General features: G+C 41.4%; 1 long non-coding RNA gene across 1 annotated transcript in view; it reads right to left on the reverse strand.

Moving 5' to 3' along the window:
* Positions 1–11,768: 11,768 nt before the first annotated feature.
* The window catches only part of LOC131760145 (uncharacterized), a 41,007-nt gene continuing 29,457 nt past the window's right edge, over positions 11,769–23,318 (reverse strand). Inside the window, exon 3 of the long non-coding RNA XR_009336650.2 lies at positions 11,769–11,860. This is a non-coding gene — a long non-coding RNA (uncharacterized lncRNA). The remainder of the gene's footprint in view (positions 11,861–23,318) is intronic.

Consider the following 23,318-nt stretch of genomic DNA (forward strand, 5'->3'; position numbering starts at 1 on the left):
ACTGATCGGAATCATTCCTTCCACTTTACAACAGTTTATGTAGTTTGATTTTGTATATCCGATAAGCATTTACACATTACAAAGTTAGCTGACTGGGAGAAGACAGGATACTGATACAGCTATTACATATTATTTAACTGGTATGATGCTTTCGTCTGTTTCTCTGGCAGAAGCAAGATTTTGCTTTGCTTAGGAAAACAAGCAGGAGTGGGCTAGGAGCCATACTCGCTTGTGAAAGATGTGCCCTGCCTTCAAGGAGCTTGAGCCCAGGATGAGGCCGGGATCCCATGTCATTTCTCTCTTCACTCTTCACCGTGTGGCGGGAAAGGTAGCAGAGGGCTTTCGTTTACCGAACACTTACTTTGTATCAGGCATCGCGCTAAGTACAGATTACTCATCATTGCTAGGGATGAGAAAAGTGCAGCATTTTGAGCACAGAGGGGAGAAAAACCCTCTGCCTGCCCCAGAAGCAAAATCCTAGAATCCCAAGATTCCAGGAGAAAATGTCAGCAGGGCCCTTTGATACTTCTTGTACATAAGGAGGAAGTTAATTTAAAAGTGGTAAGGTGGGGCTGTTATTTGCCCCTTTTAATGCTAAAGAGATAGTACTGGTGTTACTGAGTGCCAGGATTAAGCCACTTAAAGTGAGATCAGTAAAATCTAGAAACACCATCCTTTCAAAGCAGCAAATAGTATTAGGTGTCAAGAGGTACAATCTGAATACTTCTTTGGGGTAATTTCTGGAAAAGGGAAAGAACCCTTTAGTATGCATGTAAAAGTAAACAACACATCCACTGTTTTAAGAGAAACTATGAGATGATTATTATTATAAAAGTGATGTTAAAGTATAATATTTTTAAACTCATGACTCAAATATAAAATGAACACATGTCAAAGATTTTATTCGACTCATTCATTAATTAAGGAACCAGTAAGATGATACAATGGGTTCAAGGGAGAATTCAAAAAGCAGATACAGGGCTTCCCTGGTGGCACAGTGGTTGGGAGTCCGCCTGCCGATGCAGGGGACATGGGTTTGTGCCCCGGTCCGGGAAGATCCCACGTGCCGCGGAGCGGCTGGGCCCGTGAGCCATGGCCGCTGAGCCTGTGCGTCCGGAGCCTCTGCTCCGCAGCGGGAGAGGCCCCAGCAGTGAGAGGCCCGCGTACAAAAAAAAAAAAAGGCTACAAAAAGCAGATCCATACATGTAGAGGTTGATATAAATCTGTTTAATAGATGCAAAACTGGCTCTACGGAGGGTGGTAGGGGCAATTTTCAAAATCTATTTGCGTGTTGCGGTAGGAAGAATTCTGAGCCGTCTTGCCCCCTGGTGTATACATCCTGTATAATCCCCTCCCCTTCAGTATGGGCGGGACTGCGAATACAAAGACTTTCTTCTCACGATTAGGTTACATTAGATGACAAAGGTGAAGTGAAGGGCTTTTTGCAGGTGTAATGAAATCTTTGGGACTCTGATTTAATCAAAAAGGAAATTAGCCTGAGTGGGTCTGACCTAATCAAGTGAACCCTTAAAAGATACCAGACCGTTCCTGAAGGAAGAGATTTGAAGCATGAAGATTCTGCTGGCCTTTGCGAGGCAAACTGCCAAGCAGTGGAGGGCACATGACAGGAAATGGCAGGCAGCCTCTAGAATCTGAGAACTGACAGCCAGCAAGAAAGCAAGACTGCAGATGTATAACTGCAAGATGAATTCTGGCAGCCACCAGTGACCTTGGAAAAGGAACCCAAGCCCCGGAAGAGACCAGGTCAAGACCTTGATGTCAGCCTGCTGTGACCTTGGGCAGAAGACCCAGCTAACATGCCTGGACTCCTGACCCACAGAAAATACAAGATAATAAACTTATGTTACAGTAAGTTGTTAAATTGGTGGTAGTCTGCTGAGGAGCAAGAGAAACCTCTTACATATGTCTACAGAAAAGAATGATTTGCATTGGTATCGATTAGCTACCACTTACAAAGCTGTAAAACAGCTCAAGGCAATGAAAGGTACAGAGACCCCACAGAATCAAATAACCTGGAAGATAACACCTTGATTTTTATTGAATGCACCCAGTAATCCATTTGGTCCCTACTATAAGAAATGTTTCATTTGGTAAATTGCCTGTTTCACAGGCAATATTGCTTGATTTTGATTTTGATTTGAAGAAAACCTTTTTTCCCTCCTGAAGAGATTTAGACTACACTTTAATTTGTTTTTCTGGGCATATGAGGGGGTGAGGAGCGGCTATAGCTGCTGGGAATTACAGAGTGGAGACCCAAGAATGCTGCAGAAAGCACTAGCGGGTCTGAGCTCCCTCACACACTAGTCACGGCTGAGAAAATGGAACTGGGCAAAACCCAAGCTGGACTGTGAAGGATGATATTCTATGTGAAGTAAAAGTCAACGCTGAGTCCATCCAGTCATCCATTTATTCACTCAGTAAACAAATCCAGTGCCTACCTGATTCTAGACAGAGGTACATTGGTGAACAAACACCGTCAAGTCCCCGATCTCACAGGGTTTACATCCCAAAGGAGGGAAAATCACTCAGATTTGGGGATCTGTACTGAAAAGTTCCAGAATTTGGGAACTATACTGATATTTGACCATCTGTTCAGCCACAAAGAAACTTCTGAGGTTAAAGGTTGAGCTCATACCTCTGTGCGAAGAGTTTCAGAGAAAGTTCAGCCGTTAATCATCCTGGTAAGAGTCAGATCCAAGTACAGAGAATGAGGCAAGGATACTGGCTTCTTAGACAGGCATGAGGCTGGACACACAGGCGCCCACTCTGACAACGGCACCCAGACTTCCAAAGAAGTACAGACTTAATAAGGAATTGCCCTCGTGTTGAGGTCACACACAGAGGTTGCCACATAGAGGTTGTGGCTGCCACAACAGAGGTTGCCCTGTGCCCTGCATAAAGAAATATAGAAAATACAATAATAAATTAATGTTCTAGTAAGCTGCCACATTTATTTCTGTGGTTAGTCATTAATGACAGCTAATACATACAAATACTTATATTGAGCTGGTCTTTTTCCTAAGTATTTTACATACAATAACTTATTTAAGAGTCACAATAACCCCATGCAGTAGATACTATTATTATTCCCATGTTACAGATGAGGAAATTGAGGCAGAAAAGGGCTAAGTGATTTCTCCAAAGTACCATAGCTAGCAAGTATGAGAGCTATGATTCACACCCAGACAGTCTGGCACCAGGACCCTAGTTTCTAACCCTCACTAGGCACCATCTTTGCAATACGGGTTCCTCTTCAACATGGACAGGAGTAGTTCTGCCTTGTGCTTCTATTACCCCAACACTTCAGTATTCTCAATAGCTGTAGTCCATCTTCAGCTGTACTGTAGGAAAAGAAGGAATTTTTATATTTTCTTCCGGCCACAGTGTGGGGGGCCGCTGATTGTACACCAAGTAAAACCAAGAGTTGCTTTACCATTCTGGCAAACCTGTCACCTGTTAAAAAATGCTTCTTTCCTCATCCCTGAGCTGCATTTCTACTTTGTTTTTGAAGAAATGAAGTTTCTCCTCCGGGTATTCTGTCTTAGAAATATATACTGCTCAGCTCCCCACTAGGATTCACAAGCTCTGTGATGGCGAATCCCTTGCAGCTGCCCACAAACAATAAGTAATACAAAGGATGCCTGAGGGTTTCAAGTTTCCTGTTTACAGTCTCCATCCAATGGGGAGCTCTCGGGAGAAATGTAAGGCTGGCAACAAATTAACAAGGGTTCAGTTATTTTACAAGGGAGAACAATGGTTCCTCTGACCACTTTTGATTCATTCCATCTCTGGTTTCCATGGAGCGTCATAAAAGGATCTATGTGTACGTCAAGAGAGTGGAGAAAGAGAAGTGGCCCAGAGCTAACAGGGGAAGAAGCATCCGCCTGGTGAGTCTCCTCGGAAAGAGAATATCTCCAACACTTAGTATCCAGTTCCTGTGCCGCGGGCAGCTTTGCCTGGGTAATGACAATCAGATCGGGCAACACAGCCCTCATTCCAGCAGCCTTTTACTTCCCAGGAGATCTTTGCCCCAGGGTTCTGCTCGCTTTTTAGGCTTATTCTTGTCTCCAACTTCCCCCTTCTATCGCCACAAGTTGGAAAAGCTGTACAAGAAGTTAGACGTGCCTGCCGAGCTCCTCTTGGAGGAAACAGTTAAAGAATTTTCTGGAGCTGACTCGGGAAGTTAGGGGCACCAGTGGCGGGCATCTGTGGCTTTCTGGCCACTCAGAATCCACTCCTTCTTTTGACAACTTCACCAGCCCTTTCCCTTTTGAATCAAGTGATTCTAGAAGGATTAGACCCTGGGTTTAGGAATAGAGCATGTGATTTAGGCCTAAGCCAATCAGAGCATTGTATTTCCTTGGCTGCCAATGATTGGCTCATTGATAATCATGTGACTTAATTAGTGCCAATTAGAGAGGCAACTAGACTTCCCCTAGGAATTCTGGGAAGGAGATTCTCGGTCTATCCTCGCTGGACTTGAATGAGAGGTGTGAGATTGAACACCTGGTAAGCATCTTCCTCCTTGTAGCGAGCGCACGTCTGGAAATACTATCAAGTCAGGAAAAGAATGAGACGCCGGACCTTGAGGACAGTGCTTGAGCCCCGGAATCAGTCTGTCTCTGAAGCAAGTCCTATTTCCAGCCTCTCGATTACGTGATTCAGTAAATTTTATTTGGGCTCCTACTGTCTCGGGCTGGATTTTGTTGCTTGCCTCTGGAAGAATTCTCTCTCTCCCACTAGGGGAAGTTGAGAGGAGGTGCCAAGAATGAGAGCTGCCAGGCTGAGAGTGGGGGCAGATCACAGCCCTTCAGCCGGGAAAGCAATTCTCACCTGAGGGTATTTGTCCCTTCACATTTATCATGAGAAGGCAGAAGCTGCAAAATATGTTTGTAGAGCCATTAACCTTTCCATTCCTTTCCATGTAACACTTGATGTTTTTATGGGCAAAAAATCTGTCCAGTTTATTATTCAAGTGATTTCTGGACCTGCAAAGTGAAGGCAGACATGGGTTCAATTCTCAAAAAGTCATCCATGTCGTTTTGTTGGTCACCATGCCTTTTAAGTGTTTATGTTACCATCTCAATTACACCATCTTTTTAGCTGAGGGATGGTATACAAAGACGTTTGGCCAGGGGACCCAGAATCACCTGAATCCTGTCTTGGCCTACCAACCCCATTCTCTGCAGTGCCACATTGCAGGCAGTAAGAAGCACTTTATTTTTAGAGAGAGCTTTGGTCCAAAACCCTAGTGCAAAGTCAGGAAGGAAGGATGGAACTCATGTTCTTTCTCCTCATTGTTCAATCCCAATTCTCAGATATTCTCAGTTTGGATAGTCTCTGGCACTTGTTGACATGTGTTGAATCAGGTGTTTTGTTGTGGTTTGGTTTGGTTTTGATTTTCGGTTTTTGACATACGTCAGAGAAGGAAAAGGGCATTGTGTCACCTTTGCCCAGAATATTTGCCCAGTTTCTGCCCAACTCCTATGTCAACAAGATTCAACTGAGTAAATTTTAAAGATCTTATTGGCTATTGGCTTTAGTCAGTCATTCAGGAATTGGTCAGCATCCAATCTAGCAGCTGGAAAGGTGCTCCAGTGCATTATACCCGGCAAGAGATTTTTATAGACCAAAGTGAGCAGTAACAAGGAAGTTATACTGGGCATTTGCTGATTGGTTATAGCGGGGTTGCTTTCCTTACATGGAGCAAAAGGAAGCCTCGGAGAAGGTAACTTGTGTTGAGCAGGAAAGCCCTGATTGGTTGACCTCAGTCTTCCTTTTCTGGGAGAATGGAGCCTCGAAACTCAGTTAAGTTTTGGTTTGCTGACATGGGGCTTAGCCTGAGTGACTCGATCTTGGGCTTCATCTGGCTACTTTAACACCTGTCAGGCCGAGTCAAGAACTCTGAATCTGCTTCCAGGTGGAAGGATGAATGTGTGTCCAAACAGAGAGAAGGTAGAGGGGTGGGGAGAGGGGAATGTAGGGCTGCCCTGCCATTCTGGCTGCAAGGAAGAGCGAGAAAAAGAGGCTATACTATGTTACATGTGCTATAACCTTATTCCCACTGAAATGTCACCTTTAGAAAATGTGAGCCAATTAAGTGTCTTGGAACCAATCAGATAGATACTTTCCTTATCAGAGGAGAAGAAGGCAGGAGGTAAAAAGAGAATTTCTGAAAACTTGTTCTTAATAGTTACCATTATTGTATTAGTTAGGATAATGCTGGCTACAATAGCAAATCATCTCCAGAATTTCAGCGACCTAACATAATAAAAGTTTATTTCTTGTTCATATAACAATCTAAAGTGGATACTTCTCACTGACAGACTGCTTTCCTACACTTAGTGATTTAAGAACTCATGTTCTTTCCATCGTAAGGCTCTACTTTAAGGCAATAGTTTTCAACTTTTCACTGCACTTTTAAATTACCCGATGAGCTTCAAAAATGCTGATACATGCGCCCCCCACCCCAGAAGACTCTGATTTTATTGGTTTAAATAGCAGCTTGGGCATCAAAATGTTTAAAATACCTCTCAGAGGAGTATGAAGTACAATCAGGATTGCACTAGGCCGTTGCTCTAGGGCAATGGTTTCCATTGCATGGTCCCCAGACCGACAGCATCAGCAACATTTGGGACTTACAAGACTTGCATATTCTCAGATCCCAACCGGGTCTGCTGAATAAGAACTCTAAGGATCGGGCCCAGCAGTCTGTGTTTTAACAGCCTTCCAGTTGATTCTGATGCATGTTCCAGTTTGAGAATCACTGCCCTTCAGCCCGAGTTCTCTGCATCCAGGTGGAAGGGAAGAGAGGGAGCTAGAAGGAACACTCCTGCTTCTTAACTACCTCCCAGTCTCTTGAGCCCAGCTCAAGGCACAGAGGACTGGGAAATGGGACCCTAACTGGGCAGCCTGTGTCTGCCACAATCATGCACTCTTATCTGCATTGTCCCTGAATGCCACACCGATTCAGGACTGAAGGAAAATGAAAGGCAATTCTAAGTTCTAGGTATAACACAGATGGCCAGGGCTCCCAGGTACTAGGGGTGTGAGACTCAACAAAATTTGTAGGAAGACACAGGTAAAGTGTGTATGTTGATGTAGAGTAGAATGGGTTCATTTACATAGAAAAATTAACACATAAAAATTGCACAAATTTGTAAGCAAATTTATATCATGCCTTGTAGTAGTAATTTTTCCTCTAAGTGATAAAATCTCTTAAGTTCTCGTTCTGACTGGACCTCTCACCTTCTACCCACTTCCTTTCCCTCAACAGCTCCATAGCAGCTCTGAGGCAGAGATGAAAGATTGTGAATCTGCTGGGACGAGGTTATCTCAGAAGCCAAACCAGAAAGAATATCCCAACCCAGGACTCCACTATGCGATAACGGAGGGAACAGAGACCTTAAAGTCAGGCAGTTGGGCGTTCATGTCCTGGCTTTGCCACTTCTTTCCTGTGCAGCCTTGGGTGAGACACAACCTCTCTGGGCTTCAGTTTCCTTTTCTCTGAAAGACATAACAAGTCCTGGCTTGTAGAATTATTGGAACGACCATATGAAATAACATAGGTAAAAGTACTTTAAAAATCTTAGCTGCTTTAATCTCCATTTTGGTTGCCTTGTAATGACAGAAAGAAATCAGGCCATTCTTATCCTTGACAAGCCACATAGAGGAGAAACAGATGAGATGCTTTGAGATTGTCTGAGGGTGGCTGAGTACAGCCCATTCTCATTAAAGGTACTTATAGTGAGAAACCATTCAGGTCAGGCCTGCCTTTCCAGTCTGCCTCGTTGGCAAGGTGGTGGGCCCCGGGCTCTGTCTCTGATGTGTTCCTTGTGGTTTCTGTCTGCTCTGGCTTTGATGGTTTGTTTCATTCATACTGGATGCCATGGGGACGATATGGTCCAGGGAGCTGAGGAACAGACTGGATATCTGGGGGCTTTGTGACACTTCAAAAAGTGACTCAGCCAGTGGTACAGAGAAAAGAGAACACATCATCCATTTGAGGGCAGAGGCAACTCTGGCCACCTGAACGCTTGAAATTTATACCAGCTTCTTGAAACTAAAGGCTGATTTGCGCACTATGATTCTTTAGAATACAAGTGGCCAGGGAGGGTTTAGGGAAGGGATGACAGCAGGCAGTTACTAGCACTTATAATTTTGTGTGTCTAAAATAAAAAGGATAGATTCTAGATACTTTCAATTCCAGGTCTCAGAGTCAGTTCAGAGCTCATAAAAATACAATGACAAATGTAATAAACTCGTATACGTATAGTGCTTTCCAATTTACAGAGCATTTCATACACTGTAAGAAAGCTGATTCTATCTCCTGGGGGCACGTACGTTATCACACTTATGTGGCTTTGGTGGCATGGAATACAAACCCACTCAGGGTACCAGTTGCATGTGTGAGAGTCAGACGGCATCGCTGTGCCTTTCTAAGTACTACAGCCCTGAATCCAAGTAGTGTTTTTCTCCCCAGTCTTGCCTGAAGCTGAGGCTTGGCAATCGAGTCTTGCTGCCAGGTTTACAACATGGTTGGGATGGTGTGAGCGCTACAGAATTCACGTGAAAGGTAATCCACATTCCCTCTCTTGCAGCTGCCCTTAAATTTACAAGGAAACATTCCTTCTAGGAGTCTCTGGATATTGGACTAAGATTGTCACACGCCATTAACACAGTTCAATTCTGCAACCTCAGTGATTGGAAAACCTGATTCGATATTGCAAGCTTGTTTTTGGCAACTGCACCAGCATCCTCCCAAAATATATTAGAGTTGCCACTGACAGATAGTCTGAGATGGGCCCAGGGAGGCTGTTGACAGTTATCTTGAGATGGATCTTATTCCATTGACATATCTGAAGAATGTCCCGTGGGAAATGTCTTCACGGGCCTGGAGGCTGACAGAACAAGACGGAAACCCTTCAAGAGAATTGCCAATAAAGAGACTGAAAATGGGCACTACCTTCTGGAGGTAATTTGGCAATATGTATTGAGCCTTAAAACATTCATACCCTTTGGGCTTCCCTGCTGGTGCAGTGGTTGGGGGGGTCCGCCTGCCCATGTGGGGGACACGGGTTCGAGCCCTGGTCTGGGAAGATCCCACATGCCGCGGAGCAACTAAGCCCGTGCGCCACAGCTACTGAGCCTGCGCTCTAGAGCCCGCGAGCCACAGCTACTGAAGCCCGCGCACTCCTCGAGCCCGTGCTCCGCAACGCGGGAGGCCAACGCAGTGGGAGGCCCGCGCACCGCAACGAAGAGTAGCCCCCCGCTCAACACAGCCAGAGAAGAGCCCGCACGCAGCAACGAAGACCCAACGCAGCCAAAAATAAATAAATTTATTTAAAGAAAAAAAAACTCATAACCTTTGACCCTGTATTTGTCTTCTCAAGTTTTAGCTGAAAGTGCTGCTGAGACGTGTGCACAAAGATTTATGTATAGAGACTTTCACGGCAGCATTAAACATACAGAAAATCTGCTTATCCAAAACAGTTTAACTCCTCCCTCTTTCTATAGCATAAATACCTCTGTAGGCTTAAAATCAGGGATATAAAACTAACGCCTGGATTGCACCAATTTAGCAGATTTCTTTTTGAAATCTACTGACTGTTCTTTAAGAACATCTAATTTAAATGTAACTCAATCCACTGGAGAGGTGGAATAAGGGATTAAAAAAAACAGTGGGTGGAAAATCTCTTAAGCATTAGGAAGCAGCAACAGTAGTAAAAATATTTCTGTGATGGATGCAAATATGAAATTGAGGATGACAGTACCACACGAGAGACTGTGGCTAACACACTGACTTGCTGTCCATGAGGACAATGACCTCAAAGGAAATTTAGGAAAGTATGAAAATTCAGTATTTAAAAATCAAAATCAGAATTGATTCAGAAAACAAATCTACTGCCTTCTAAAAACAATGCCAAACCTGCAGTTGTTTTCATGAGACCTGCCTCACACAATTCAAATCAAAATATTACTTTCATCAGAGAATTATTTGCATTCTTCCATAAAATAGCACAGGAATTATGTTATGGAATTACTTGCCAAGGTCAAGAAAACTCATAATCTTGACAAGAGGGGGTGGGGGAAGAATAATAATCGTGCCTCTGTCTACGCTGGTAGCTCTCAACTGGGGGCCATTTTGCCCCTTGGGGAACATTTGGCAACGTCTGAAGACATTTTTGGTTGTCACACCTTGGGGGAGTGCGGTCAGGAGAATGCTATTGGCATCTAGTGGGTAGAGGCCAGAAATGCTGCTTAAACATCCTACGGTGCACAAGACAGCAAAGCACCGTATGGCCCAAGATGTCGGTAGTGCCAAAGTTGAGAAACCCTGGTCTAGACAGTGACAAATGATCTGGGAAGAAATGACCAAATACAGAACCCCTACCGTTCTGTTCTCTCTTGGGGGTGGGGGGTTGATAGTGGGGGAAGGGCTAAAGGAGGGACTCGCTTCTCCTCCAGTTCCACCTGTGCCGGGCCTGAGGCCAAGGGAAGGATGGCTCCCAACTCCTGATGGCTGAGGCCTCAGTGCGTCTTCCATTAGGACTAAATGAAAAAAATTTAAACCCGGTAAACTCTTGATTTTACTAGAATTTGTATAGGCAAAGCCCCCAGTTTTGCAGACTTTTTTTTTTTCTTCTTCTACAAGGAAAAAGGAGCAAAATACATGGAAGAAGCTTATTCAAGGAACTTCAAAAACATGGCCTGGGGTCAAGTAAAATTTCTACCCAATCTCCTGTTTTGTTTTCTGGACAATGGGAATTGGGGTCCAGAATGTTTAGCCTGAGGTCCAGGCTGACCCTCGACTATCAGAGAAGCATTAACTCACATTCACAGTGAGCTGTGCTTCTTAGAGCAGGAAATGCAACTCACACCTTTCAGTAAGATTTCAACGTCAAGCATTGATGGGAAAATGATTTTCTGGGTAACTCCAGGATAACCTGGAATCTCCCATCCCCTGGACATTTTGACTAATTGGAGTTTTCCTGTGGTCTACATTCCCCCAAATGTTCTTGACATTGGCAAGATTTACAGGAAAAGCTACTGACAGTATTACAAACTCCAATCCAAATCTTCCCTTTCTACATTTTATGTCTGTAATGTTGGAATGCATCAAAAGAAGCATGTGACATTTCTCCGTAATGAAGAAAAACAAGTCAGCTGCTTTGTTTTTTAAATCTAAATAAAACTAAGAAAACAGTCACTAGGTTGAGAAAAGTTAACTGGCCTACAGAACAGCAAGCAGGAGAGGATAAATATTTGGTTCCAATTTGCAGCATATTCCAGATGGACAGCTTTACGTGTCTGTGACAATTTTGAGTCTGGGAAGTTTGATCTAAACATCTGCATGATTGTCTTGCTAGGAGCAAGCCACACTGAAATGTACAGTTTCGCCTGATTCTCTCTAATCTCATTCTGACAGCTTCCCATACAAGCTGGGAACAGCCGAGACTAATGCTTCTCCAACATTATTGCTAATTGGCAGCAGCAAGACAGCCTGAGTTCCAGCATGTGAAAGATAAGGGAAAACAAAAACAAAGCCCAGCTCTGAAACTCCAATCAGCTTTAATTAGTCAAGAAAAATCAACAGCTTAAGAATGTACACCTACTGTGATAGTCTGAACCACATGGTTAGGAAGTGTTTCTAGGTCCAGCTAAGGCTCTTGCATCCGTCACTTACCTTCTCTGGCTTTTGGGTTTTCTGCCTTTATAAATAAGGTGCTAAAAATTGTTGTCCTCTGTTTCTCCAGATGTGGGAATGATTAATTTAGAAAAATGCAGAAATATCTTAATAGACCTGGTGCTAGGCGGTCATCCTCCCCGTGTCTCTTTCCTGGAATATACGAATGATTTGATATTAGGGTGGTAAATACTCATAATAACCAGAGTCAAAGGTCCATTAATCAGAATCTACCTAATGGGACATCCAATCAAGGCACATTTTTTTTTTCTCCTGTATGACAACGTGAAATAGTGAAAACATCATTAGCTGTGGTTCTCCTCACATCAGGGTTTAAAATCTTCCTCCCCTTAGCAAAATCAATCAGCTTCTCTGAACCTCTGCTTCCTCATTTGTAGAATGGTTTTACAGTGATTGCGGCAGAGTATGTGGTGAGGATGGAGTAAACAATGCGTGGAGAGCAAACTGCTGGAGCTCAGTATGTGTTAGTCCCATTCCCTGCCTCTCTGGCCCACAGCACTGCACGCACCACTCGCACTTGACTGTCGTCTTTCCTGCGAAGTGTTTTGTTTGAATACTTTCTTAGGGAAAAGAATTAAAGCTTTAGAAACTGAACCAATAGTTAGGATGGACTTCAAACAAAGGCAACTTTTTTTTTTTTTTTTTTTTTTTTGCAGTACGCAAACCTCTCACTGTTGTGGCCTCTCCCGTTGCAGAGCACAGGCTCCGGACACGCAGGCTCAGTGGCCATGGCTCACGGACCCAACTGCTCCGCGGCATGTGGGATCTTCCTGGACCGGGGCACGAACCCGTGTCCCCTGCATCGGCAGGCGGATTCTCAACCACTGCGCCACCAGGGAAGCCCCAAAGGCAACTTTTGTAGCAACTTCCGGGGTGAACTTATGACAGGTATGGCTCATTTTCTTCTGTTTTCTGCACACAGAGCTCTGACTAATGAGAACTGGAAGTTCTTAATGATGACCCTAAAATGCCACAGAATCCTCAGTCACCCCGGAAAAGGGACGCTGTGCTCTCATGTATGGGTTGGGACTCTGGCTGCAAGGAACGTAAGCTACTTCAGCCTAGCTTGGATCTGGATTTGGGTGTGTATGTGTGTGGGGGGGTGGATTTCAAGGGGACTTATGGAGCCAAAATGTGTGTCTATGTCTCTCTGTATGTCTGTTTCATTTTTACCATCCCAAATATCAGCTTTTCACATCCCGAATGACACACAGACAGCTGCCTGACAATTCTGGAGATTTTGTGTTACAGGCCCAACCATTTGAAGAAACTGATGCAATCAGATGGTGCCCCCATGCCAGATTCCCAGGGAAGAGAAGCTGATTGGTGCAGCTGGTGTCCACTGTATACACTTCAGCTCCAATCATCTATGACCAAGGAGGCAACAGCCCATTGTACAGACATGGATGCTGAGGCTCACTCCTGCCCTCTTGAGGATGGGGATAAAGGAGGAGATCTCAAAGGGCAGGAGAAGAGGAGTGTCACCGTGTGGAGGCACCAAAGATGTCATTCCACTTTACACAGTAGAGAAAAAAGGGGATTAACGTTTCAGAATAATTTTCAATAACCAAGGTCACAATCTAAAAGGTTTTCTGCCCATACCACAGTTAAGCCAAAAATTCAACTTAGCTAAACATATTTTGCTCTGCATCCCAATTGTTGCAGACACAGATGGTTGCCCACCTAACAGCCTGTTCCCGTTTCTGCTTAACTGGCAGGATCCCACATATATTTGGGTGTCCATTCCTCCCCCATATCAGTCATAGAAAGCTTGCCCTATCCCTGTGTTTAGAAGTAAATTAGTCTAATGGTTGCATTCTGATCCCTTTTGGCTTAGACATGGGCATATGACACAATTGTGACCAATAAAAGATGATGATGAATCTTCTGAGAGGCCTTCTGCAAAGATATTTTTCTCACTGATAAAAAGAAACTCACAGGAACACTTCCTATCCATCTAACACTTTAGTATCTGGATGTGAGGCCTGGAACTGTGGCAGCCATCTTTTGACCATAAGGGGATCTAGCATGAAGATAAGAGAGCAGACATATGGAAAGAACTTGGGCCTTTGATGACCCGTCTGAGCAAATGAGTTAACCCACCTGGACTGTTTTACCTCTGGCATTCTGTTTTATTTTATTTATTTATTTTAAAAATGGAAGTATAATTAACATATAACATTATATTAGTTTCAGATGTGCAATGTAATAATTTGTTGTTTGTTTATGTTGTAAAATAACACCAAAATGAGTGTAGTTAAAATCTATCACCATACATAGTTTAAAATTGTTTGTTTCTGATGAGAGCTTTTAAGATCTACTCTCTGACCACTGTCAAATATGCAGTTTGCTATTATTAACTGTAGTCACCATGTTGTACATTGCACCCTAGATTGTTGTTACTTGATAAAAGAAGTATTGTTTAAATCAGTTATTTTAAATTTTTTGTTACTTGCAATCCCAAACATCCTAATTGATGCACCTCATAATTAATAGAAATCACAAAACCACAAATAAGACATAGTTTAATAAAAGCTGACAATAGGGCTTCCCTGGCGGCGCAGTGGTTGAGAATCCGCCTGCCGATGCAGGGGACACGGGTTCGTGCCCCGGTCCGGGAAGATCCCACATGCCGCGGAGCGGCTGGGCCCATGAGCCATGGCCGCTGAGCCTGCGTGTCTGGAGCCTGTGCTCCGCAACGGGAGAGGCCACAACAGTGAGAGGCCCGCGTACCACCCCCCCAAAAAAAAAAAAAAATCTGACAATAGCTGGAGAATAATTCTGAAAATGCTTAGAAGAAGGTGTCCCTTAGGCAATATTGAAATGGATAGCCAAGAGATCATGAATCATTTCTAACACTCCCAGAGCCTTACCAAGACACAGCATTTTGCAAGCAGACCAACATTATTTTTTTGTATTTATAAAAAGCAACTCAAAGAAATTATTTGTTTAGAGTAGCTTTTTTATGCTTCAAAGTCTTTGCTCCTGTAGTTGTGGAGTTGGACAAGTTTAAAGTGGTTTCATTGTGCATTCTGCTTGCTCGAGTTTGATAGGCCATGTTCACATGACAGGTCTATCCCTGCAGTGGATGTCTGGGATGCTTTGATGTGGGTTGCATTCGGACAGCCTCATACTAGGGGAAAATGTGCTGAAATTGAACAAGATTGCTTTCTGCCCAGCTGTTCTCTGACGGCTCAGACATTTTTAGCACTGAGCTAAGAAGCCTGTATTTGTTTTGAGTCTCGGCAGGGAGAACAACGGTTGATTATCCCAGCTCTTTACTAACAAATAAGACTGCCTCCAGCAGAGATAAAATATGGGTCTTGACTTGATTGCATTTCATGTCCAAGGGAATTATTTTCTTTTCATTCTGATGCCCTTTCATTATGCAATATACCTTTTTCTTTCTTTATCCTTGCCCCACGTGGTAACCCATGGCTTTCACTCTGAGAGGGCCGATTCCCAAAATCACCATGGCAGGGTGGTTTGATTAGCATATAAAACATGTATTTTCACTTCTCTAAATTCTTAGAAACTAATTTTTTGTTTGCTTTTGGTTCTCCAGATTTGTATGGTTAGTTTCTTCTCTAATTTTCTGTCTTTTTGCTTTTGGCATTTGTTTATGTTGCTGCGACTGTTTCAGCATAGAGAAGTCTCCAATTTTACATCACATCTACATTTAAAAGGTCTATCCCAGGTGTTTTCTTCACCCATACAGAGAAGTGCTTTACCCAGAACAATTGTGTCTTCTTCAAAACAAAGGGACTTTTAAATAGGTTTATGAAAACATTTCTATTTTTCCTTTATTATTTTCTTTCCAAAAGGTTTTAAGAATTAAATATTTTATAAGTGTAACATATGAAGATAAGGGTACGGCTCAATGTATTTTCATGAAATGAACACACAGACTTAACCATTGTCCCTTCAGGCCCGCCCAGTCATCACCTCCCAACTCTATCACCGCCTGCTTCTCCCCCAAGGTAACAACTGTGCTGATGTCTGTCGTCACAGAGGAATTTTCCCTCTTTTGCTCAATATTATGTTTGTAGGATTCAATTATGTTATCATGTATAGTGGTGATTTCTCCATTTTGACTGCTGCATACTATTCCATTGGGTGAATACGATGCAATTTATGTTGATGGACATTTGGTTTGCATCTCTTTGGAGCTATTACAAACAGTACTGTTATCTCATTTTTGTGGATGTGTTTGGGTGAATATATACACATATATTTTTAGTTCTGTATACTGAGGGGCAGAATTGCTGGGGGGACAAAGCACAAATATCTTTACCTTTGGTGGATTGTCCCAATTTACACTCCCACCAAAGGGATGTGAAAATCCACTATTAATTCAAATCCTTGCCTGCACTTGGAATTATTGGCCTTTTAATTATAGCAATTCTGTTAAGTGTGTTGCGGCATCTCATTGTGGTTTTATTTTGCATATTCATGATGACTAATGAAATTACACAAATTTATCTTTATTGGCTAAGTCAGATCTTCTCTTCTATGAAGTAACCTTGCACAATTTTTGTCCTTTTACTAATGTGATATATATATATATATATTTGTTATTAATTTGTAAGACTTCTTTATTATAGAAATGAATTTTTTGTTGGATATATATATTGTAAGTACATTCTCCCAGTCTGCAGATTGCCTTTTTACAGTCTCATGGAATCTTTTGATAAATATAAATTATGAATGGTTTTAAACTTTAATTTGAAATAATGTTAAACTTACAAAAACTTTAGACTTGCAAAAATAATAGAGTTCCTGTGTACCCTTCATCCAGCTTTCCCTAAGAGTAACATATTCCATATTACATAATGATAGTGCAATTATTGAAGCCAGAAAATTAATATTGTCACAATACTATTAACTAATCCAGAGACCTTAATCTAATTTTGCTAATGGTCCACTACTATCCTTTTTACAGTTCAGGATCCAATCCAGGATTCCCACATTGCCTTAAATTGACATGTCTCCTTGGTCTCTTCCAAGCTGTGGCAATTCCTCAGTCTTTCTTTGTCTTTTATCACCTTGACACTTTTGAAGAGTTATTTTGTAGAATGTCCCCCAATTGGGTTTGTCTGATGTTTTCTTATGATTATCAACACTATTTTAAGCATTAGTAACTATAAGCATGATATCTTTAAGAAGTTTTGGTTTATTGGGGTTTTTTTTGTCACCCTATTTAGCATTCAGTTTTGAATTTTGATATTTACAGTCATGAAACCACGACAACAATCAACATATAAAACAGTGTCATCAACCCCCTAACATTCCCTCATGTGCCTTTGTAGTCAGCTTATTCCCCCCAATCCCAACCCCTGACAACTACCTATTTGTTTTTAATCCCTGTAGTTTTGTTTTTTCAGAATGCCATATAAATAGCATCATACAACATGGAGCCTTTTGAGTCGGGCTTTCTTCACTTAGCATAATGTATTTGAGATACACTCATGTTGGTATATCAGTAGTTTGCTCCTTTTCATTGCTGAGTAGTATTCCATTGTGTGGATGTACCACAATTTGTTTATCTATTCACCAGTTGGTGGACATTTGAGTTGTTTCCAGTTCTAGCTATTACTAATAAAGCCATCATAAAAATTTGTGTATAAGTCTTTGTGTGAGCACAAGCTTTAATTTCTCTCAGATGAATACTAGGCATGGAACTACTGGGTCATATGGTAAGAGTATGTTTAACTGTATGAATAAGTAATTGCCAAACAGTTTTTCAAAGTGGCTGTGCCAGTTTGCATTACCACCAGCAATACATAAGAAGAATTCTGGTTTCTCCACATCCTTGGCAGCACTTGATGTTGTCCATTTTTTGCATGATTAGTTGAGATTATCTATTGGGCGGGGCGGTGGGCAAGGATACCATGGATGTGATGTGCTTCTCAGTGCATCAGATCCAAAGGCACGTATATTAATATATCTTATTATGTCCAGGTTGACTTTGATCAATTGATTAAGGTGATGTGTGCCAGGATTCTCCAAAGTAAAGTTACTGTTTTTCCCTTTGTCAATAATAAGTATCCCATGGGGAGACACTTTGAGACTATGCAAACACCCTGTTTCTCATTAGACTTTCACCTACTAATTTTAGCATCCCTTGATGATTCTTGCCTGCAATAATTATTACTATGTTGTTTGCCTGGTAGTAATTTTCTACTTCTATAATTCCTTCCAAATTTATAAATTGGAAATTCTGCTGTAGGGAAGGGCTGTCCTTTTGCCCCTGTTTATTTATTCAATTGTATTAATATGGATTCATAGACACTTATTTTATTCTATGGGTTATATTCCTTTTTTTCATATTTATTTTATTCCTCACATTGCCCCAGATTTAATCAATGGGAGCTCTTTCAAGTTGGCTCTTGTGCCTTTTCTTTTTTAAATAATTAATTAATTAATTAATTAATTTTTGGCTGCATTGTGTTGCTGTGCGCAGGTTTTCTCTAGTTGCGGTGAGTGGGGGCTACTCTTCATTGCGGTGCGCAGGCTTCTCACTGTAGTGGCTTCTCTTTTTGCAGAGCACAAGCTCTACGTGCGTGGGCTTCAGTAGTTGTGGCACGTGGGCTCATTAGTTGTGGCTTATGGGTTCTAGAGCACAGGCTCAGTAGTAGTGGCACGCAGGCTTAGTTGCTCTGCGGCATGTGGGATCTTCCTGGACCAGGGATTGAACCCGTGTTGCCTGCATTGGCAGGTGGATTCTTAATCACTGCACCACCAGGGAAGTCCTGGCTCTTGTGCTTTTTCAATGTCACCTACCTTTTTTTTTTTCCCCTTTGCAGTTCCTTCCTTTCTGGTTCCATATGATCCTCCATGCTCACCTTGTATTTCCCCTGTCCAAACCCTAGACTCAACCATTTTTCCAAGGATCCCTGCTTCCTTGAATTATAGGTTGGTATTTAGAACCAAGATCTTGGCACTAGGTGTGCTCATTGCTACTGGGGTGTCATTGCTTCTAGGCCCTTTCAACAGAAGGGAATAAGAAGTATATGTAGGTAGGTATACATCACACACACACACATCTATGTATATGTGTGTGTGTGTGTGTGTGTGTGTGTGTGTGTATTAAAAGCCATGAATTCATGCTGATACTATAGATTCTATCCAACACCACAGGGCTCATTTGACTCTTCCCATTTCTCTAATTTTTATCTTCTTTCTCTGATAGCGAAAAACCCAGCTGTCATGACCTACAATGTATTTACTTATTTGTTCAAATGTCATATACGCATAAATTAGTTTCAGAATTCCTCATACCCTTTATGAGGAACACTAGAGTACAGTATTTCTACACAGTTCTTTTTATCTTTAGCTTTACAGAATATAATCATCATCCTGTTTTTCAAAGTAACTTAAGTTAGTTCTTTTCTTCTTCTCCCCCTTCAGTGGGATTATGTTATCCAAGAAATTGTTAAAGTAGTCATATTTATCAATCCACCAGGAATTGACTTTTGGTATACTTTTATTACAATATAACATACATAGAGAAAAGTATACAAATCATGAGTGTACAACTTGCTGTATTTTCACAAATTGAACATCCTTGGTAACCAGCACCTCAGGAGATCTGTCATGCCCACTTCCAACCACTATCCACTCATTATGGTAACCACTATCTAACTTTGAACACAATAAAGTCTGTTTTATACACTTTATATAAATAGAATGATGTACTATGTACTTTTCTCTGTCTTTGGCTCAACATTCTGTTTGTGAGATTTATTCATGTTATTGAACGTGATTGTCATTTGTTTGTTGTCATTGCTGCTTAGTATTCCATTATGTGAATATACATTTATTTACAGTGTTGACATTGACAGGCATTTGAGTGGTTTCCAGTATGACACTGCATGTGGGCTAGTATGACAGGACATTCTTCATATGTCTTTTGAGGAGCATATGAATGCATTTCTGTTGGATATCTTAGCAGTAAAATTTGCTGAGTTATAGGGTTGTGTATGTTCAACTTTCATAGATACCTTCAGTTTGCAGTCCTGTAAGCAATATACAGGATTATAGTTGCTCCATATCCTAGCCAATGCTTAATATCATCTAGCTTTTTACTTTTACTCATTTTGGTAGATGTGATACACACTGGAGTTTTGGTTAGCATTTCTCTGATGTCTAATAAACTTGACCACTTTTTCATAGGTTTATTGTCCATTTGGCTAATCTCTTTTGTGAAGTGTCTATTTAAGTCTTTGCTATTTTTCCACTGACTGATTGACTTGTATGTTTACTTTCTTGTTGATTTTTAGGAGTTCTTTATATCTTCTGAATACAAGTTCTCTTTTTGAATTATGTATTATACATAACTTATCCCACTCTGCGGACTTCCTTGGCACTCTTTCAATCATGTTTTCAGAAAAATAAAAGTTCTTCATTTTAACATAGCTCAATATCCTTTATGTTTAGCACGTTTTATGTCCTTCTAAAGAAATATTAACTACTCCAAGGCACAAAGAAGTTCTCCTACTTTTAGAAATTTTTGTTTTATGTTTCAGTTTAGATTGCAATCATCTAGAATTGTTTCTTAAGTGTAATGTAAAGTAAGGATCAAGATTTCTTTTTCCTGAAAGATTTCTAATTGCTCTAGAATAATTTATTTTAAACAAATATGTTTTTCTAGTTTATCATAAATTGACCATATACATGTGTATCAATTTCTGGACTCTAAATTCTATTGTTTTTGTCTATTTGTATATTTTTTACAATAATTCTACACTCTATATAACATTATAGGTCTTGATACCTGATACTGTTAGTCCTATAGGTCTGTTCTTCCTCAATATTGTTTTGGCTATGCTTAGCACTTTGCATTCCCATATATTTTAAAATCAACTTGTCAATACCCACCAAACACACATACTCTCACACAAAACAGCAGGGTTTTTGCTTTGGCTTGCACTGAATTTATAGATCAATTTGGGAACACTGTCATCTTTACAAAATTGTGCTTTCCAATCCATGAAGATGGTATATCCCTCCATTCATTTAGGCTTTCCATAATTTTTTCCCAGTTGTGTAATCTTTTTTTTTTTTTTTTTTTTTTTTTGTGGTACGCGGGCCTCTTACCGCTGTGTCCTCTCCGTTGCAGAGCACAGGCTCTGGACATGCAGGCTCAGTGGCCATGGCTCACTGGCCCAGCCACTCCACGGCATGTGGGATCTTCCTGGACCAGGGCAAGAACCCGTGTCCCCTGCATCGGCAGGTGGACTCTCAACCACTGCGCCACCAGGGAAGCCCCAATTGTGTAATCTTTTTGTTATTTCTCATTCAATTGCATTGTAGGCCAAGAATGTGCTTTGTGTGATTTAAATTCTTTTAAATTCATGGGGATTTGCTTTGGTCATGTATACTGTTAATTTTGGTAAATATTCCATGTTCACTTGAATAAAATTTATATGCTGCAGTTGTTGACTATGGTGTTCAGTGTAGGTTAAGCTTATTAATTGTGTTGTTCTATTTATTGATTTTTTATCTATTTTATCGTCTACTGAGAAATAGACTTATCTATTTCTCCTTTCAGTTCTGTTAACTTTTGTTTCATATATTTTGAGGCTATATATTACATGCATAAAAATTTAGCAGTGTTATGCTAAACAGAGTTAAATCAATCCTGCTGTATTGACTCTTATCATCATCTAATAACATTTCTTTTGTAATATTTACTTTGTTATGTATAGCTACACAATCTTTGTTTTTCTTAATGTTTGTATGCTATATTTTGTTCCATCTTTTTACAGTTAACATTCCTATGTCCTTATATTTAAGGTGTGTTTCATATAGTTGAGTTATTAAAATTCAGTCTAACAATATTTAAATTTTAATTGAAGTATTTGGTCCATTTACACACTAGTGCAAATACTGAAAAAATTATACATTTGGTTTAAATCTACATCTTATAATTTTCTCCTCTTTGTTCCACTTCTTTCCAATTACTCAAGCCTGTTCAATCATTTCATTTCCACCCTCTATTATCTTTTTAGGTATTACATTCTTTTATCTTTTTTAAGTGGTTTCCCTAGAAATTATACCATACATTCTTGACTTAAAACAGTTTAATACAAATTAATGCTTTTGCTACTTCCTGGACAATGCAAGGACTTTAGTAGAATACTTTAACTCCATATATTTCCTTCCACTCAGGTAGGTTTCAGAATATAGTTTTGAAGATAAACTACTAGTTTTCTAGGCAAAAAGGCAGGAGGAAGACATTGCATGTAGTAAGAACAGCAAGTCTGGGTACTGACTTTGCCCTCTCCCATCTGGCCCATTCTGTTTTTTCTCTGTGACCCATGAGCTGACCTCTATGACTACATCGCCAAGCAGCCTTGCCCTGTGGCTTTCTGTTTTGTAGCCAATGAGAGGCTCTGCAGGAGAGTGCAAGGTTAGAGCAGTTGGAATACTTATTTGCTCCCTCCAAGCCTACTATGATTTTGACAGCAGCTACACACTGCCCCCCCCCCACCCCCGCCCCACCAGCTCCTGTTCCAAGCTCCGACTCCCACCAGGCTCTGCCAGTATGACTCCTTCCTCCTGTTTCTTCAGACCTTTTCAGGTAACAGCTCCCTGCTGTTGCTGGTCCCTGGGTGATTCACTGTACTTGTTGCTTCCCCTAGATAAACTCTTACCTTTATTCATAGTCCCTAGGGTAAACTTCCTGCAAGAAAGTATTTTTCCTGTTTAACCCTTGATGTTGATACATGGAGGAGAGGCAAGGAGAGGGTATTCAGAGGAAGCAGCATAGTTTAATGTGGTCTGACCATGGGGTTGAGATGAGGGAGGCCCAGAGACAAGCCTGGGAGTGAAGATGGGGACTTATCATGAGGGTCTGCCCAGTCTAGTCTGAACTTCACCCTGTGGGCTGTGGGATTCACTGGTAGTTTTTAAAGAGTGATATGGTCAGGGTCACTCAGGTGTAGCAAAATAGAGGAGGGACTGGGAAGGAAGGGACTGACACAAGGAGACTGGTCTGAAACTGGTCTGAAAACAGTTGCAATAATATTCCACATCCAGTGGCTGCCCAGTGTAGATAATCAACCCCAAACTCCTAATGGTGGTCTACAAGGCTCTGGCTGATCTGGCCTCTGTCTACCCGTCTGACCTCAGCTATGCATTCCCCTTTGCTCACTGCATCTTTGTCAAACTGCATTTCTCCCCTGTTCAGTAAACATGTCAGGCTCCTTACAACCTCAGGGCTTTTGCAATTGCTGTTTCCCTGTTTGGACGCATTCCAGACTTCTCATCTTTCAGGTCTCAGCTCAACAATACATTCTTAGAGGGGTCTTCAGCAGCTACCCTCTCTAATGTGGCTTCCTTTGGAAGCCACATATTACTGGAGGTCTTCTTCCCATAGGACTTATTACTGTCTGAAATATTTTCTTTATTAGTTGTTGACTTATGTATTGTCTGCCTCCTTTCGCTAGAATGTAGAGTTCATCAGAGAGGGACCTTGTCTTATTCACCAGTATACCTTTAACTCCTAGAAGACTACTGGAACATAATAGATGCTCAATCATTTCTTGAATGAATGAATTAATGAACTTATCTTTCTGTTTGGCTC

Source organism: Kogia breviceps, chromosome 7 (assembly GCF_026419965.1).
Source record: "Kogia breviceps isolate mKogBre1 chromosome 7, mKogBre1 haplotype 1, whole genome shotgun sequence".
In the NCBI taxonomy this organism is placed as follows: Eukaryota; Metazoa; Chordata; class Mammalia; order Artiodactyla; family Physeteridae; genus Kogia; species Kogia breviceps.